This window comes from Tiliqua scincoides, chromosome 6 (genome assembly GCF_035046505.1).
Source record: "Tiliqua scincoides isolate rTilSci1 chromosome 6, rTilSci1.hap2, whole genome shotgun sequence".
In the NCBI taxonomy this organism is placed as follows: domain Eukaryota; kingdom Metazoa; phylum Chordata; class Lepidosauria; order Squamata; family Scincidae; genus Tiliqua; species Tiliqua scincoides.
In genome coordinates, this window is record NC_089826.1 from 2,756,251 (window position 1) to 2,763,284 (window position 7,034).

The window sequence follows — 7,034 nt, forward strand, 5'->3', positions numbered from 1 at the left end:
TGACTGCCAGCCAGTATCTGTCATGGTCTCTTTCCACAAGCCACCTCCAGGCAAGACCATGTTATCATGTAAGCTAATTCCAAGGGTGGTTTTGCAAAAAAAAAAAAATGTGATGGCTACCATTTTTTCCCCCAGAAGTGTCTTCTGTATGCAACATGATGACACAGCAGCCCTTTCAAGAGGCTTGTGGGGGACAAAATGGAACCTGCCCATTGGCTGCCACCATGAGAAGCATGTTTGACGCAAACCCCCCCCCCCCACTGAAATGATGTTTGCTGTTTGTAAACGGTGTGACTAAAGTGGAGAGGGGTGCCCATATCAGTCCAGGCCAAGGTGCAGCTTAATGTATGAATTGACTCCAATCAGAAGCATCTTGTGTGCTGGGGGTATGGGAAGTTCTCTCTGTGGTGTTGGATCTTGGGTAGCACATTCATGTATGTGAGCCACAAGAAGATGCTGCAGTCATCCAACGGTGGACATGAATGCGTAAAACAGGTCTGAGTGTACAGTAGTCAAGGAAGAAAACCCAGCGAGGTCAATGCATGTCTGAACCAGACCCAGTAGTCAGGCTTAACTTGTTCCAGTGACAGTAAGCAGCCAAACTCCTCTCTAACCCGTCCCATGAAACCTGCTTGCTTGTGTCAACAAATTTCCATTTGCAATGGGAAGGCAGGATACCTTTCTAGACTCCTGCCAAATTCCACACTGTCCAAGTCCATTAGAATAAGGAGAGGAGAGCAGAGAAACAACAATGTAAAAAGTGTTATTGTTAATTCTAAGCTCTCCCCACTGAGAGTGCTTTCCATCCACATTCGAGCAGCTAATTACCTTCCTTTGTCACCGAAACAAAAATACTCACAGACTTCATGTCATCGCTCAACTCCGCCACCCCAAAAAAATATGCAGCCATTAATTACAGCTGCTGTTGGTACACGGGAAAATTACTGTAATTTAGACCGAGGTGAGGTGCATCTCTGTGTTGAAGACAAACATTTGAGAGCTTCCACACGCTGCATTTCCTATAGCGCCAGGCAGGAAAGGGGACATCTGAATCCTAGATCTGCCTTGGAGGAGATGACGCACAGCAATTATAAGAAATGGCTTATAGAATCCTCTGTGCTCAGAAGCAGTCTACCTCTGAGTACTGGATGATGAAGACAAGCAATAATAGCTGGCTGGCAGTATCATGCTTTGCTTGCAAGTTTATTTAAGGCAGGGACCTCCAAACCCCGGCCCGGGGGCCAGATGCGGCCCGCAGAGAGCCTCTTTCCGGCCCGCAGCCAGCATCTGATCCCCTGAGAGCCTCTGGCCCAGTTGACCAAACATACCAGAGTTGTGCTTGTGGGTTGGGGGAATGGGGGTCCGTTTAAGTATGTGTGCTTTATTTCTTGGGCTGTGTTGGTGCTGGGAGAAATCCTGGAGATTTGAACCCATTCATTTCAGTCATTCATCTAAGTTCCATCTCTAATGTATTTATTTAAATTTTATATTTTTTTTTCCGGCCCCCAACACCATGCCAGATATTTGATGTGGCCCTTCAGCCGAAAAGTTTAGAGACCCCTGATTTAGGGCATCAGGCTGGATGACAGGTAGCCAAGCTAAAAGATGAGAGCGCCAAATAGCACGGTTATCTGATATTTGAGTCACTCTTGGCATGGAGTTAAGATTTACACTTTTCCCTGCCTCTCCATCCCATGATGCACTGCAGGGCTGGCTTTAGGCCAGTTTGACAAACTGGGCCAAATTGGGCCCTGCTCTTAAGAGGCCCTTCACACTAGGCTGCTGGATCATGGCACTTGCCTGAGTCTGAGAGATCACTTCCAGGAACCAAGACCTGGCAAAGCAACCATATCCCTCTTCCCTTCCTGCCAGTCCTTGGGCTGCAAGTCTCGTATTATCACTTCCCATTCACTGGTGAGACCGGTGAGTGATCCAGCAGGACAAGAAGCAGGTTTCCAGGCAGGGTTGCTGAGAAACCAGGGAAGCCAGCGAGAGTCAAAACCGGAGTCTAGGAGCAAGGAGTTGAAGCCATGCAGTGCCAGTGGCATCCAGGCAAGTGAAGGGCTTTGTAGCTCTCCCTGGTGTTCCATCTCTTCCAGCAACATCAGATCCTCACCTGGTAAATAATGCCTGAGGATGGTGGAAAGGATCCAACCCATTCCAGGGGGGATGGACATTGTGTACTCCAGGTTCTGGGTCCCTTTGCCCACCCAGTGAAGTCATTTGGATCTAGAGATCTCCTAGTAGGTTAATCCAGAAAAAAAAAATGCCCAGTGGACGTCCCCTTTACCTGTTAGGGTCAGCGCAGGAGAACGTCTGCTAGATTCTACCCTAATCGTTAATCAATCACCACCCTGCCTTGGTTTGGACCTCTTGACTGCCTAATCTTGGGCAGGAGGCCTGGTCTAGAGGGTAGAGCCTCTGTTAGCCCAAAGATAACATCAGAAGGTCGCCAGTTTGAGGACACCGGCAGCTCCCTGAACGGCTGAGAATGGTGAGACCTTGAAGCAGCTGACAAGCCCAGCTGAGTGATTCCACCTGCTCTTGGTGTGAGCAAGAAGCGTCTTGGCTGCCCTCCATGTGAGAGATGGAGCTGCTTGTCAGCCTGCGTGGGAGAACTGGAGGCCAGAAGTGAGACCAAACCAGGAAGATCCATCTGAAATGTTGTTGGTTCCTGAAAGAAAGAACCTCTATGATTGTAGAAACCCCCTTGAGGAATTCAGAAACGCCTGCCTATGTAAGCTGCCTTGAAAAAAGCCAGAGGAGTAATCCGATGACCAGAAAGTCGGTATATAAATACCTTTTTGTTGTTGTTGTTGTTGTTGTTGTTGTTGTTGTTAATCTACCAGAAAATGGACGTTCTTGGCCATCAGCCCAGACTCTCCTGCCCTCTCCTTGTATCCTACAACATGTCACTCCCTCACAACCCTCCTCTTTTCCCCTGTTCCTCTTGTTCCTCCTGCAAGGGAAGCAGCGCACAGGCGTGTCTTGGACAAGGTCAAACTTTCCGCCGTTGTCAGGACGATAAGCATGTGTTGGTTCCACTCACCGCCTCCCTTGAAACAGACGGCGAATCGCTCCTTGTGCGCAGCGACAAAAGTTAACTATAAATATGCAAATGGGGGGGAGAATAAAACACTCGTTAAGCATTAGGCATTTAGCCAATTAAGCCTCATTAGATATATGAAAGGCTTTCCCAATACTTGCTCTTTGGGAAAAATCGCCTTCTGCCTTTATAGAAGCCGCATTCCTGATTTATTTGTCCTGTTCAACAGTAAACATTTGTTTCCGCCTATGTGTGGGTGTCACAACAGATTTTTATAGCTAAGCATGAATAGATGTACATCGCCAATTGCCCTCCCGCACTCCCTGAATGTGGGGGAGTGGGGGTGCCCTGCTTAGCCATGCCCACCCTTGCCATGTGCCTCCTCTAGGCACCTCCATGCTCAGCCCTTGTCCACAGGCAGTCATGCTGCATGTCCTGGTTGACCAGTCCTGCATTCAGGGCTGCCCTTTGCAGGGTCATGGCCACTGATCTCATTGGCCGACCCCCTTTCCCCCTTCCATATGTTCAGTGGACCCAGGAGGGTGACTTGTGCAAAGGGCATATGCCCCTGAGGTCACGGCAGTCCCCTACTGTAGGGACCAAACACCCCATCTGGGATACGTCTGGTTGCTGTCAGCACTCACGGCTGGAAAGCCCAGAAGAAAGAGGCTGCCTTGGGAAGCCTTGCTGCCTGCATAATAAAGAGCATCTAAATCTGATGTGCTCCCTTCTTCCAGGAATTAAACAGCAGTGAAACTGAAACCAGCTGGGAGGTGTGGCAACACTCTCCCCCTGAAGGAACTTGAACCAGGCAGATAATACAGTCAAACCCCCAAAATATGAGTTTTATTAATGGATTGAAGGAACACTAAAAGGAGGTGATTTGCAAAGGGATCAAAGAAGATCTAGGCCAGGGGTGCCCAAACCCCGGCCCGGGGGCCACTTGCGGCCCTCGAGGCCTCTCAATACGGTCCTCAGGGAGCCCCCAGTCTCCATTGAGCCTCTGGCCCTCCAGAGATTTGTTAAAGCCCGCAGTGGCCCAACGCAACTTCTCTCAGCGTGAGGGCGACTGTTTGACCTTTCATGTGAGCTGTGGGATGAGAGCTCCCTCCATTGCTTGCTCTTTCACATCTCTGATGCAGCAGTGGCAGCAAAGTATAGGCCAGCCTTGCTTTGTGCAAGGCCTTTTATAAGCCTTGAGCTATTGCAAGACCTTCATTCATTCATATAAGTTCATCTTTAATATATTAATTTATGTAAACTTATGTAAATTTATTCAAATTTTAAATGTAAATTAATTCTTTTTTTTTCCCCGGCCCCCGACACAGTGTCAGAGAGCTGATGTGGCCCTCCTGCCAAAAACTTTGGACACCCCTGATCTAGGCAAAACAAATGGGTACAATGAAACGGTGGCCAGGAGAGTAAATACAAGGGGCAACATTCAACAAGTACCCTTGATGTGTTGAACACTAGCTCTGTTCTAATTTACTCACACTGTTCCAACTTCTGGTTCTGTTCCAAGTTCTGGCATCCACAGTGCCACAAGATAGGTACGTACACCCCTTACTGGAACATCAGGTTCTCTCCTGCAATGAACCTGGCAACTCACAAGCATCTTTGTGTTCAAAAGATGTGGGTAATGATGTCATCATGGCTCCATCCAACGGAAGGGTTTGCAACTCTCTGGCCACCCTTACCTGCCCCTTGGTCTGGTCAGGTGGCCTCAGAGGTCCATTTAGCTGTTGCAAGTCAATCTCAGTGGAAGTGCTAGCCAAAATGTATTGTATTTGGGGGGGGGGGTGTACTAGAAGGTGAGGGCAAGTAATCCACAAAAGGACTGTCATGTAACCTCACTGCAATGGTGATTCAAAGGGTGGGGACTGCTGGTTTATAGGGACGGAGGGCCCACAGCTTCTAGGGATGGAGGGCCCACAGCCCTGTGAGTGGAGTGCCAGGGGGCTCGTGTGTTGATACAGTCCTGTTTACAGACTTTGCTTCCCCGTTTGACTCCTGTTTCCAAACAGTGTGAATCTCACACAACGCGAAACACCTTCTTCCTTCACAAAGGCACTGACAAGAGCCTACGCGCTCATTTCGTTATCTCGTTCCGTTTCTCACCTTCTAATGAGATGTCTTGCATTGGTGACTAAATTTCACACAAGTTTGCCTTATTCCTATTGATTGCGAGCCCCGATGGGCTGGCTCTTTCTGCCAGCCTGTTTTCTTTCTCAGACATCACACTTCAGCCCCGTCACTCAGCAGTTGCAAAGCTGCCAGTACAATGAAGATCTCTCACTAAATAGTTACCATCTCCCCAGGTGATTCCAGAATTTACTGCTTCTGAGCTCATCCGCGCCAGGTAATCCCTGACTTTGTCAGACAATATGTACAACCAAAAATAGGCCTCTTCCCATTCTGATACCCATATCGTCCAGCTGTTCCTCTTTACCAGGGTCTGCCCTTATTTTCTGGTCTCTGATCTTTTGTGGCTGTGCCCTACCTGGATGCTGGGGGGGGGGGGCAGGTCATCTCCCTTTTTTTTTTCCTCCACAGCCTCTTGTCAAAAATACAATCTCATTATGGCACAGTGTTGTACAGCAATGTGGGAGGGGGGGTGAACTGAAGGCAGTCCCCAGCTCCCAAGCTTATTACAGCGCAATCCTATCTTGTGCTGGAACAGGCAAGCCAGGAGGCCTGCACAGTATCCAGCACAAAAGTGGTTCTCACACATTTAGCACCAGGACCCACTTTTTAGAATGAGAATATGTCAGGACCTACCAGAAGTCCTGACCAGAAGTGACATCATCAAGCAGGAAAATTTTTAACAATCCTAGGCTGCAGTCCTACCCACACTTACCCAGTGGGAATGGGAATAAGTCCCATTTACTGTCATTGTTCAAATAATATACATAATAATAATATACATAATAGCTTGTGAAAAGTATAGGTCTGTAACAGTTCCCCAAATGCATTCACATACCATAGTAGCATCAGGTCTAATAGATTAAAAATAAAATATTGAAATGAATGGGGACCCACCTGAAATTGGCTTGCGACCCACCTAGTGGGTTCTGACCCACTGCAGCACAAGGTAAGGGTCCAAAGTGGCTCATCCAGTGGTAAGGGGAAACTCTAGAGGAAGCGCAAACATGCTTTACGGCACACTTGCGACCCTCCTGGGCTGGCACAAGGGACCTGCACCAGCCCAAAGCCTGTTTAGGATTGCACCCTTACGTATTCTTAAATGTTTTTAATTTTTAAATTTTATTTTATTTTTGCAGATTTCGTTTCCTGCAAAAAAAAGTGAAAAAGCCCCAAGGAAAAAGTGCAGAAAGCGTAGTTGTGCGTTTTTATTGTAAGGGTGTATTTTTATACAATAATAATAATGGCTGGCAACCTTCAGTCTCGAAAGACTATGGTATAAGCGTACAGCACCCGGTATTCCCAAGTGGTCTCCCATCCAAGTACTAAGCAGGCCTGACCCTGCTTAGCTTCCAAGATCAGATGAGATTGGGCATGTGCAGGGTAACAGTTGCAGAAGCTAAGCAGGGTCAGGCCTGGTTAGTACTTGGATGGGAGACCACCTTGGAATACCGGGTGCTGTAGGCTTCTACCATGATCTCGGAAGCTAAGCAGGGTCAGGCCTGGTTAGTACTTGGATGGGAGACCACCTGGGAATACCGGGTGCTGTAGACTTATACCATGATCTTGGAAGCTAAGCAGGGTCAGGCCTGGTTAGTACTTGGATGGGAGACCGCCTGGGAATACCGGGTGCTGTAGGCTTATACCATGATCTCGGAAGCTAAGAAGGGCCAGGCCTGGTTAGTACTTGGATGGGAGACCGCGTGGGAATACCAGGTGCTGTAGGCTTCTACCATGATCTCGGAAGCTAAGCAGGGCCAGGCCTGGTTAGTACTTGGATGGGAGACCGCGTGGGAATACCAGGTGCTGTAGGCTTATACCATAGTCTTTCGAGACTGAAGGTTGC

General features: G+C 48.4%; 1 pseudogene; it reads right to left on the reverse strand.

The window, feature by feature from the left end:
* Positions 1-6,469: 6,469 nt before the first annotated feature.
* On the reverse strand, positions 6,470-6,586 carry LOC136656610 (5S ribosomal RNA; annotated as a pseudogene).
* Positions 6,587-7,034: the final 448 nt, after the last annotated feature.